The sequence below is a fragment of the Pongo pygmaeus genome, chromosome 17 (genome assembly GCF_028885625.2).
Source record: "Pongo pygmaeus isolate AG05252 chromosome 17, NHGRI_mPonPyg2-v2.0_pri, whole genome shotgun sequence".
In the NCBI taxonomy this organism is placed as follows: Eukaryota; Metazoa; Chordata; class Mammalia; order Primates; family Hominidae; genus Pongo; species Pongo pygmaeus.
The window spans coordinates 86,884,787-86,896,828 of record NC_072390.2 but is presented as its reverse complement, the minus strand read 5'-3'; the positions used below and the strand labels follow the sequence as shown (position 1 = coordinate 86,896,828).

General features: G+C 36.1%; 1 long non-coding RNA gene across 1 annotated transcript in view; it reads left to right on the top strand.

Annotated features, from left to right (window-relative positions):
* Nucleotides 1–381: 381 nt before the first annotated feature.
* LOC129019054 (uncharacterized) overlaps nt 382–12,042 on the top strand; it is a 41,086-nt gene continuing 29,425 nt past the window's right edge. The window contains exon 1 of the long non-coding RNA XR_008495492.2: nt 382–648. This is a non-coding gene — a long non-coding RNA (uncharacterized LOC129019054). The remainder of the gene's footprint in view (nt 649–12,042) is intronic.

Sequence of the window (12,042 nt, the reverse complement as noted above, 5' to 3'; positions counted from 1 at the left end):
TACAGATGACCTTTAAAGTGTTAATTACCATTTTTACAAGAATCCTTGCTGCTTTCGTGGAAAGGTAAAGTTTAACTTCCTCTTTCTTTATCCTCCTTGCCCCTAGTTTCAGTAAACAACCCCCACCTAGCCTCTATCTCCTTAGGCATCCTTAGTCACCTGTTCTGTAACCTTTCCTCCCACCAAAACTACTCACTCCACCACTCCGGCTCATACCCTCGCTCTTTTTAAAATAGCCAATCGGAATTAGCTTAGACTGTGTGATCCAACCCTAGCCAATGGGGGAAAGACACAGCAGTAGGGGCTAGCTGCGTTAGGAATAAGAACCCCTTCCCCTCCCTTGTCTGGTGTGCTCTCACCATTGCTCCATCTGCAAGCAAGACGTACCCTTCTATAGAAATAAATTGCCTTGCTGCAAAAACTTTTGTGTGAGTGCTATTTTCACGTGGTGGCAGTGAGCATTTACTTCCAACACAAGTCAAGCATTTATGGACAGATAAACATTCAAAATACAATAACTGGGAAAGTATATCTTTTACCCACTTTCTGGCCGCAGATGAGCAACGGAGTTCCAGTGGAGGCAGAAAGAAGCAATGAATGCTCAAGTGCCTAAAATAAAACCCAGGTGATCCAAAAACCAAGAGCAGGGTAAGAAATGGCAGGAAATGAAGAAGAGTTCAAAATGTAACAGGTTTGCATTGGACATTTACAGAATTTTTTTGTTTTCATTTTTGTTTTCACTGGAGAATGGGAAAGTCCTGAGAGATTTGTGTAGAGGGGCTGGGGTATACCATGTGCTTGAAATGTTAAAGGTAATTGAGGTTACACTCTCGAGACTGGATTGGAAGTGGAGTGGATGATTGAATGTGGACAAATCAAATAAGAAAGAGGCTTTTGCTCAATCCAGGCAAAAGATGATGGAGGATTAGAGGTCGAAGCTCAAAGTGGAGATAGAAAAGAATGTGAGGCATAGGAGAGGAAAAAATGCAATGCTCAGGATTTGGGGATGGCTTGGATACAAGGTATAGTTGTCTATAAAGAATAATGTACTGGTTTGTCTGTTATACAATTTTGCTGGATTATGGTCTCTTTAGCAAAATTAAATATTCTGTGTTTTCACATTACACTGAAGATCTTCTTAGGGAAAAATAGGTGTAACATGAAAAGAGCAAAACAGAATAGCAAAACATTACATTTTTCTGGTCATTTTACTTCTATAAATTCTTCTTAAATTAGATTTAATTTTCCTGGGAGTTGCATTTTATAATTTTCTTATTTTTTTTGTCAAGAAAATGTATTTTGTGAACTTCATATTGTTTAAGTTGGGCACTACAAGTTTGTTGGAAATTTTTTCTTTTTTTTGAAATGTTAGGTAGTACCTTTTAAGATACCACTAAGCAAATTCAAATCTCATGTAAGCTGCAAATGCATTCTTATCACTTCATGAAAACGTCAAATAACATCATTCCTAGGAATTAATTTTCTTAGAATTACTACATTCTCTTTCTGTTGGTTTAATTTTTCTAGTTTCATTAAAGAAATGATACACTGTTGATTTCTTTAGAAAAATCTAATTTCATATAAATCATTTATATAAATGATTTCATATTTACCTTAGAGCCTATACTTAAATGTGATATGCATAGCTAAGACAATATTCAACAGTTACCTGTTTAGTGTTTTTCTTTGCTTTTAAGACAGCTGCTGAGATCAGTACTCTCATAATTTGTGCAACTTTAATGTGTCTCTTTTCTAAACATATGTTTTTATGATGCTTGTGGTAATATATTTTATCAATATTACAATAAATCTAAGTATATACTATAGTACTAAATAAGTTGCATAAATATCAATGATTGTAGAAATCAAAGGTCAAATTTTGTGTATGTTCATTTACATACCTGTATACAGTCATAATTTTCACATCAAAATTTAAAAAGCAGTTTCTTCTATATTTCCAACTGTATTTTTAAATTTATTGTTATCTACTTAGTCACTGACTAGTAGTGGTTATGGTATAACGAAATATTTTCTAATCTCTAAACTGATAGAGTTGATGATATATTAATGATGCTGTAGTTGGATTAACTGGGAAAAAATGATATATTAAAGAGCTTGTTTAGACTGATCTAATACATTAAGACAGGATTAATGTTTCAATATCGAATGGAAATTTAGATAGCCTAAATTAGGTATAAAAGAATCCAAATACCCATGTGTCTCTATAAGTTTGTGTAGGTTTGCAAAGTAGAGGAATATTTATATAAACAAGAAATGGCGAGGCAGCGATCGTGGTAAGTGGAAAGAACACATGCTTACTGAAGTCATTAAATTCGATTAATAAATAAGAACTTTACAATAGCCAATCAGAGCTATTTGAGGGATAAATTTACCCTCCTGTAAAGCTTTCCTAAATATTAGCTTAACTGAAATTTGATATAACAGAATAAATGTGGTTCCTTATATTTTTGTTGTAGTTGCTCTAAAATATAGAATTCATATAATTAATTTTAGTGTGAGATAGAAAAATAGTCATATATTTGTAAAAACTGATACATTAATAGCAAATTTTGAACAAATTTGCTCACATTTTATTATTTTTATATGCTGCATTTTTAGAATTTTTGGAATTGTGATATTCCCAAATCAATTGAAACATTAGACATAGATTATAACTGTTAAATGAGTCATTTAATTGAAAAGCCATTTCTCTCTTTAAAAAATTGCCCTATAAGTAAGGATGAGATCATTTCTTCTGATATTATTATTATACATACACACATGTACTCAGAGAGAGACAGGAAGAGAAATCTAACTCCTAATATTTAATTGGAGAGGTTACCTATTGATTCATGTACATATTATGATCTGGTTCATCAGCTTAAAAACCATTTCAATCCTTTATTTACCATAAAACATAGAAAGTAATGGAGTGATATGTTTTTATTGCTTTCAAATAGTTAAATAAATTGTATATACAACACCCTTCTACAAAACTGATTTTACGTCTCTAATTTTATGATACAGATATTGCTCTTTAGCACTATTTACTCATTCTCTTATGCAGTTCTTTTTCTTTACATATTTATATGTTAATATTTATTTAATGTTTTACCTTTTCCCTGTGATTCTGTTCATACTAAGTTCCTTATAGCATGTTTCATGACAGATCAATAATTTAAATTAACCTCAGTGATAGTTTTGGTCATCAAAAGTATGAAGTACAAATTCTGATGAAATAAAGACGCTTATTCTTTTGGGTTTGAAGAAACTGATCATGGGAATTGCAGTAAAATTTAATTGGATGAAAACAATAACTAATTCATTTATATATTCAGCCGCAATTATGGCTAAATCTCTTGCTACTTATCAGGCTCTGTTCTAGACTTTATTTTGTTTTGTTTTAGCAAGAAACAAAATAGACAATATCCATACTGTTATATGGCTTATAGTTTAGTAGAAAAAATGAACATAAATAAGTAAAAATAACCTAATCAACAAATTTATTACATACTGTCACTAGTGTCATGAATAAAATAAATTAGAGCACAATGGTAAAAATTGACTGTGGGTTCAAGGATTGACTATGTGTTTAGATCTCTAAAGAGAGAATCTAAGTGGTGAAAAGAGCCTGGTCACGTGAAGATTTGAAATAGAGCAAGAACTCCAGGTGGAAGTTTCAGTTAGGTGATAACTTACGTTATTGAGATGCCATCTGTGTCTTAAGATGGAAACAACTCAAAATTCTTGTAGTGAAGTGACTCATCCAATACAGCACCAGAAAGAGTCACAAGTCAAAATGTGAATGAATGCTTCTTTTAACATATTCATATATATCTAAATTAGCTTTTGTTTCAAGTGTATATTAAATCCATATCAGTGGACCATTTTCAGAAATTTTCTCTTATCTCCATTTTTAAAAAGAAGTAGACGAGGCTCTCTATCCCTAGTGTGTTGAAATTGATCGATGGTTAAGAGCAATGGAACTTTACTGGGAATTAGACAATACATTGGCATTATGGAAAATCTAGACTTCGACTTCCCATTAGAAGTTTGTTTGAAGGGATGGAATATTTTCAGTGATTTATTTCCATTTGAAATGACAAAATATTATCCTATTCTTGTCTAGTATGCTTTGCAGCTGATGGTAATTCTGATACAATTGTGATTGTTTTTTTCCTAGGGGGAAAAGGACATTGTATTTTTTTTCTAATAGCTTTGAAACTATTCTTGATATTTCTTGATAATGTTGACACCCTTTGTTTTTGTAACTTTTTCTAAGTAAAAGTCATTTTCCATTCATTATGCTTCATACTCTTGGACTTTTCAATTTAATCCCTTTTTTTAGCTGAAAGGCAGTGTTTTGTCATTGTTCACCAGTAGCTTATTTTATATACTCTATTTCCTTCCTCTTCTGAATCTTCTCTTTTGATAGATTTTAGAAGTCTCAAAAATATACTTCATATATTTGAACAGCTCTCAAAATTTCACTCTCATTTACTGTTTGTACTGACTATCAAGGTGATTACCATCATCATTGGTAATTCATCCTACTGACTGGCTTATCTTTTTTTATTTAGATATCGCGGCTTACAGCTATTCATTTCAACCACTGATTCACTCTCATTCACACACACACACACACACACACACACCCCATATATACAATTTTAGTGATCGAATTTTTATTTCCAATTTTTAAAAATTAAATTTACTTAAGACATGTAATAACCAGTCTCCTACACACACACACACACACACACACACACACAGACTTATTTATGAAAATGATAACTCACAATAATTCATTGTACCTTCTGGGACCTGGACTGAAGAAGGAGCCCCTGCCTAGGATTTGCAATTCCTATTGCCCAAACAGCAGTAGGAAAGTTGAAATGGTTTTTAAAGACTTTGTTTGGATGGGACATATGCTATTTTTATTAACATTCTATTGGCCAAAGCAAGCATGGTGTCCACGGGACAGACAGTATAAGTCTTTTATATGGAGCAGTAGTAAAGAACTGAGAATGATAATATAATTTAGCCGAGTTTATCCTCTTGTTCACACTTATCTCTCTCATCTCTATGCAAAACACATTCCCTCGTTTCCAAAAAGAATATCCTTAAACTCCTAACCACAGGGTCTCACAGTAGTTTCTATATGATGTCCAAATATCATACTTGAACGTTTATGAACAGAAAATAATGAATAAAACATTAAAGTGTTTGTTCCTCATATAACCAACAGTGAGGACATAACAGGACAACTGCTTTAAACACTCCCATCAAGAAAGGGGGAGAACAAAGGTAAACAACAGTCACTGGCAAAGAGTAGAAGCATGTTGGGCAGCATTTGGTGGAATCCACTTACTGGGGTGGTAGGAAATGTTCCTGGCTGAGACCTTGGTTTTCTTCTTATACACAGTTTCATAGATGTGTCTTCTCCATAGGGCTTGGATCCACATTTGGGAAAGGTCCATCTTTCTCCTCGTATATGTTCATCCACACCTGAACAGTGTATTGAGAGTATGCTCTCTGTGGAAGCTAGGCAGGAATTTTTGGCCACATCCTCTGCCTGTATAAAGTAGATGTGCCAAAGTTCATACTAAATAACTGTCACAGTGTCTTTTAATCCAGTCTCTGTTCTTTCAGAAGTTAAATCTTTTTGAATCTTACTCTTTTTTTTCTATTTTGTTACAGTCTGTTTTATGTGTGAGTCTCCATGCTTACAATTCCTTATAAGACATTCATCTCCTTCTAGATGTAATTTAATTGCCTTGAGCTCATTACAATTTCTTGGGAGAGCTGCACCCAACACTACCTCTTTATTTTCCTCAAGTTATTGAAAAGATTTAATGGGTTTCAGCTTAATACATTCTAATGTTTGAACAAAGCTCTTATCATAGGGATAAGTGTTAATCAATTATTGTATCTTATAGTGGTTTTCAATTTTCTCTTTCAACTATTTAGTTGAGAAGCAAATGAATCTTTTTACTTTGCTTACAAACCTGACGATCATTTTTAGCTCATGTAATTTCCTGTCAAATGAAGACAAAAATAACAAAGATACATTAATAGCATTGTTTCTAAACCTCTTCACCTAGAACCAAAGGCTCATTAAGAACATTTTCTGGCATCCAGGTTATACTTTGTGTCAGTTTTACTAAATGCTTCATTAAGATACTGTCTTCACAGACTTGATCACATTTTCTTGCCTGCCTACATCCCACCTCCTGAGCTGATGCTGCAAAATGTTGGTTCTTTTTTGTGGCAGCATTCCACTTCAATGTATGAGTTTCTATATTAGTCTGATTTTATTGGATTTTGCTGCAGTGGTATAGCAACACTAAACTCTCACTGGCTTGCACTAACAAAGATGTTTCTTTCACTCCTGTCACGTGTCCTTTTCAGGTCAGCTCTCACCCTCCTCTCTATTTTAGTCTCTCCGTGGCCCAGGATGAGGAGGTAATAGTTACCTGAAGTTTGCTAATCTCCCAGCAGAACGAACAAAGGACTAGCTGAACTATCGTGTGCCTCATAAAACTTCTTGGGTGGGGGATAGTTCAATTCTCACAGTTTATTAACCAAAGCAAATCCCTGGGTTCAGTGTCTTGCCAATGGAATAGGAAATATAATCCTTTTACAGAGGTAAATAGTGAATATTTGGATACAATGGAACACTTAACTTTAGTGGGCTTTTGTGAGAGAACAGATTGTAGAAGAACAAGGATGATAGATAGATGATAGATAGATAGATAGATAGATAGATAGATAGATAGATAGATAATGTTAGCAGGGAAGTACAGTCATCCAGGTGAGAGATAATGACACCTCAGACAAGGATAACAGTGGAAGTGAGAAATGATCAAGATAAGGATATATTTTCCTGTGGAGCACATAGTATGTTCTAATAAATTGGATGTAAAATAAGTGAGAAAAATAAGAATCAATATAATTTTAAGTATATGGATTAAATTAAGATATGATTACTCTCAACTGAGGTTGGAGAATAGGGGATAATTGTATAAAGGATTGATGAGTACATGGAGTGTGATAGAAACATGTCGGCCTTAGATTTGAGGACAATATTATTGTAAATGAACTAAGGAAACATAATATGACTGGTAGCATTAAGTGACCTCTTGATTTTTGTTCATATAAATTAAAAATCAAATCAATCAATGTGCTTATATATTTTTCCAGTCACATTCAGTTGCATGAGTGTTAGTATATATTAGACAGAGAGATTGATTTAACCAGGATGGAAATTTTTATCAAACACAAAGAGCAAAAAGAGAGAGGGAGATATAAAAGTAAAGCTCATATGTAAGGAAGTGATTATAATACCTGACCAGAGAATTTAAGCAGGGTAAGAATAGGGATGAACACATAAATGGGGGTGAGACAGTGATATGTTAACAGGATTGATGGTTTCAGTGGGATTTAAAAAATCTTGGAATTTGGGTATTTGCACAGGAGAACTGGAATGCATGAAATTAAGATTATGGATAAATTGTCCTTATTTGTTATGAGCTGATCTATGATATTATTTATCTTCACTGTAGTTACCAGATGTAGGCTGAAGGTAAACTCATTGAAAGACAGCAATTCAAGAAACTGAATGATTAAGATGTTAGAAGAATAATCAATTACATGGTCAATTGATAATTGATGGCTTTCTTATTTTCATGACTTTTTCCCCACAACTTTGTAGTCTACTACATTCTGACTTTGTGATTGCCATTAAAGTTGCTTCCACCAAAGCACTACTTACAACCCGTTTTTTTTTTTTTTTTAATGGATGAGGTAATTTATTCCTTCAGGGAACAGGTAAATCTTGTGATTTATCTTTAGATGAACTGTTTCAGAACAAAGAAAAAGATGCAGTGTTTTCCAATTAATATTATGACAATTACCTATACCTGCTTCCAAAGCAGCAAATATAATATACACACCAAAAAGCTCAAAGACCAATCTGACTTGTAAATATAAGTGCAAAATTAAGAAATAAAATGCAATCATTTTAAGTCCAAAACTATATATGTAAAAAACACAATGAGATACCATCTCACACCAGTTAGAATGGCAATCATTAAAAAGTCAGGAAACAACAGGTGCTGGAGAGGATGTGGAGAAATAGGAACACTTTGACACGGTTGGTGGGACTGTAAACTAGTTCAACCCTGTGGAAGTCAGTGTGGCGATTCCTCAGGGATCTAGAACTAGAAATTCCATTTGACCCAGCCATCCCATTACTGGGTATATACCCAAAGGACTATAAATCATGCTGCTATAAAGACACATGCACACGTATGTTTATTGCGGCATTATTCACAATAGCAAAGACTTGGAACCAACCCAAATGTCCAACAATGATAGACTGGATTAAGAAAATGTGGCATATATACACCATGGAATATTATGCAGCCATAAAAAATGATGAGTTCATGTCCTTTGTAGGGACATGGATGAAATTGGAAATCATCATTCTCAGTAAACTATCGCAAGTACAACTCGTTTAAACACAAGGTTTAAAAACAGTCATTCATGTTTTTGCTTGCCCCTTTCGCATGAGCATGTGATGAATTACTCATTCTTGCTTCTCTGCTGTGGACATGAGAACATCTTTGGACAAGCTACAGAACTTGTCTGGACTAGACTGCTTAATTGGGGAGGTGAGAGTGTGACAGTACATGGAAAACAGATGAGTCATCACTATTCCACACTAGCTGACGGCAAACCAACCCTACACAACTGAACCGTGTGAGAGAACCTACTCCCATCATTACAGCTGCCCTGCCAATAGGTAGCTGCCCAGAAGCACGTGCATCATTCCAGATAAGAGTAGAAGAAGTGAAACTGCCTTAGCAAAAATTGTATCAGTGAGCAAATTATGGTAGTGGGGGAGATCTGATCTAGCCATCTCCCCTTCTTGCTTTAGCCTTCGAGCTGCCTTTAATTATTCCGAGCTTAGGCCAAGCTAAATTTGGAAGATATTTAATGTATAGTTTTAATTGATAAAAGGCCTTCCCCAAAAATGTAAACACCTTGGTAAACCTAATAAGAGATCACCAGGCTAAGGAAGAGGAAAGGAGTCTGAATTCTGCTAAGGTATGGATTTCCAAGCATTATTCTACAGGACACCAGATATGCAACTTCCCCAATTACTCCTGCAAATAACATCACCATTGTACTTTGGCCTTTTGAGATATATTTTCAGGTTTTTTGCATGTATGACACCAATGGCTCTACCTAGACCCTCTATAATTTCATCTTTAACCCAACCAATCGGCATCAAGCACCCATTTCAGGCCCCACTTCTGCAGGTCTGCTGAAGTTGCTGGAGGTCCACTCCAGACCGTGTTTGCCAGGGTATCACCAGCGGAGGCTGCAGAACAGCAAAGATTGCTGCCTGTTCCTTCCTCTGGAAGTTTCATCCCAGAGGGGCACTGCCAGATGCCAGCCAGAGCCCTCCTGTATGAGGTGTCTGTCGACCCCTGCTGGGAGGTGTCTCCTATCAGGAGGCACTGGGGTCTGGGACTCACTTAAGGGGGCAGTGTGTCCATTGGCAGAGCTTGAGCACTGTGGTGGGAGATCTGCTGCTCTCTTCAGAGTCTGCTGAAGCTGTGCTCACAGCCACCCCTTCCCACAGGTGCTCTGTCCTAGGGAGATGGGAGTTTTATCCATAAGCCCCTGACTGGGGCTGCGGCCTTTCTTTCAGAGATGCCCTGCCAGAGAGGAGGAATCTAGAGACACAGTCTGGCTACAGTGGCTTTGTGGCGCTGTGGTGGGCTCCACCCAGAGACTGGGTTATTTATAAAGAAAGAGGTTCAATTGGCTCATAGTTCAGCATGGCTAGGGAGGCCTCAGGAAACTTACAACCACGGCGGAAGGCAAAGGGGAAGCAAGGCACTGTCTTCACAGGGCAGCAGGAAGGAGAAGTTCTGAGTGAATGGGGAAGCCCCTTATAAAGCCATCAGATCTCATGAGAATTCACTCACTATCATGAAACAGCGTGGGGAACTACCCCCATGATTCAGTTCCCTCCATCCAGTCTCTCCCTTGAGGATTATGGGGATTACAATTTAAGGTAAGATTTCACTGGGGACGCAAAGCCTAACCATATCGGGATGACTCTCAGGTCTTTGAGAAAGACATTCCTGAGTTGTGAGAATAACATGAGGCTTTAAAAAACTTACATCTCAAAATAACCTAGAAAAAAATCACAGATAAAAGTTTTCTAAATTAAATGCTCTAAGAAAGGGAGAGGCTTCTGTGGCTAGGACAGCTCTATACTGTGAGGGGTGGTGAGGGGAGGTCAGAGGTCTAGAGGCAGGAAGAAGTTTCTCTAAAGTTTAGTTAAGTTTCAGGGAAAAACCACCCTTCCTTGTCAGTAGATATTCATTGTGAGTTGCCTAATCTTGGTTCAAATGTTCTAATTCAATCTTTATGTGTTTTGAGGTAAAGAAAATGTTTTACCTGAAGCATAATAAAATATTTATTATATGAGGGAGATAGTATGTATGGAGGGTGCTCCCTTAATAACTTATTCTAAAATGTATTCCAAAATAAAGCAGTTAAATGCATTCTCTTCTGATGAAATTAAGGGCTTAAAGGCAAAATCGAAGAGAGTGAGAGAAAATAAAGGTTGGCAATGAAGCCAAGTCATTTGTCTGGGGTAATACCTGAGGTTCGTTGCCTCATACCAAGAAAATCAAGGACGCAGATACACAAGGAGTGAGTTTAAGAGCAGAAGTTTAATAAGCAGAAGAGAGAAGCTCCCTCGTGCAGAGGGAAGGGGTTCCAAACAGATCTCCCCATTTGTGGAGAGACATGGTTGGTTTTATAGATGAACTTGAGGAGGCGGTGTCTGATTTACATAGAGCCCAAAAGATTGGTCAGACCAGGTGTGCCGTTTACATAGCATGCCATCCCACCCTAATCTTTTATTATGCAGATGTGTTCTCTACCTGGCCCACACCATGTTGCCTCTTCCCTTGTTGCATGCATGGTGACCAAGAAAAGGGAAGAATGGAGCCTCCATCTTGAACATACCTGGTCCCCCAGGTAGACTTTTCCTATTGGCACAGCTGCTGGCATTCACCCATGCAAGCTTCCAGCTTGCTTATCTACTTCTGCAGCTCGATTTTACAGGCTGCTCTTTTTAGAAAAGAAATGATTTGGGGGCTGCTTTTTGTTAAAAGGGAAACCTTGCTGAGGACTCTTTTACTCAAACTATCTGCCTAAATAATTCCTTTCTAGCTCCTGTATCAGCAAGATTGAAAAGGCAGAAAGTGTTCATCTCTTAGTCTTCATTAGTTGTTGAATGTATCTCATCATAATGGTGACTGGATGCTGGGGAGCTCAATTCTAGCAATTCTATTGAGGGTTTCTGTTTAACAAAGCAGTTTAACATGTGGGGTGTGTATTTGACCAACCTGAGTTCAACCCATAAATAAAGGGTTAAGCGATTTGAATGATTTGTGTTATGATAAAATCTAATAAAATTTTATGTCCTCATCCATAAACCAAAGAATTTCATCCAAATATATTTAATTGTTCAATGATTGCTTTACTCTTCTGTTTTTTGTATTATTTTTTCTTATTCTTTCCTACTCTTGTCACATATCTAAAATTCTACTTTTCTCCCTGAAACAGTTACGATACATTTGGTAAAAAAAAAAAAAAAAAATTGATATTTGATTGGGATACTTTCCTACAAGCTTTCAAAAATTGTGCTAAGGTCTCTGAACAGAAGAGTAAATTACTTTCAATTTTTTTCCCTAGGATATCAGTATAAATATACCAAATAGCTCCTCCTCAAATATTGTTATGTCTAAAGTCTTTAAACATTAGTACTCTTACTATTACACAAAACATGTCCTTCAAAATCAAAATCAATACCTTTAAAATCATTTTCTGAGTTGTTTCCGGTGTTAGCAAGAAAATTGGCTTGAGTATTGACATAGGAGTCAGCTGCAGGCTCTGGATGGGCTTTGGAATGGCAGTGGGTACACGACCCACATGAAACTTAGAAGAGTC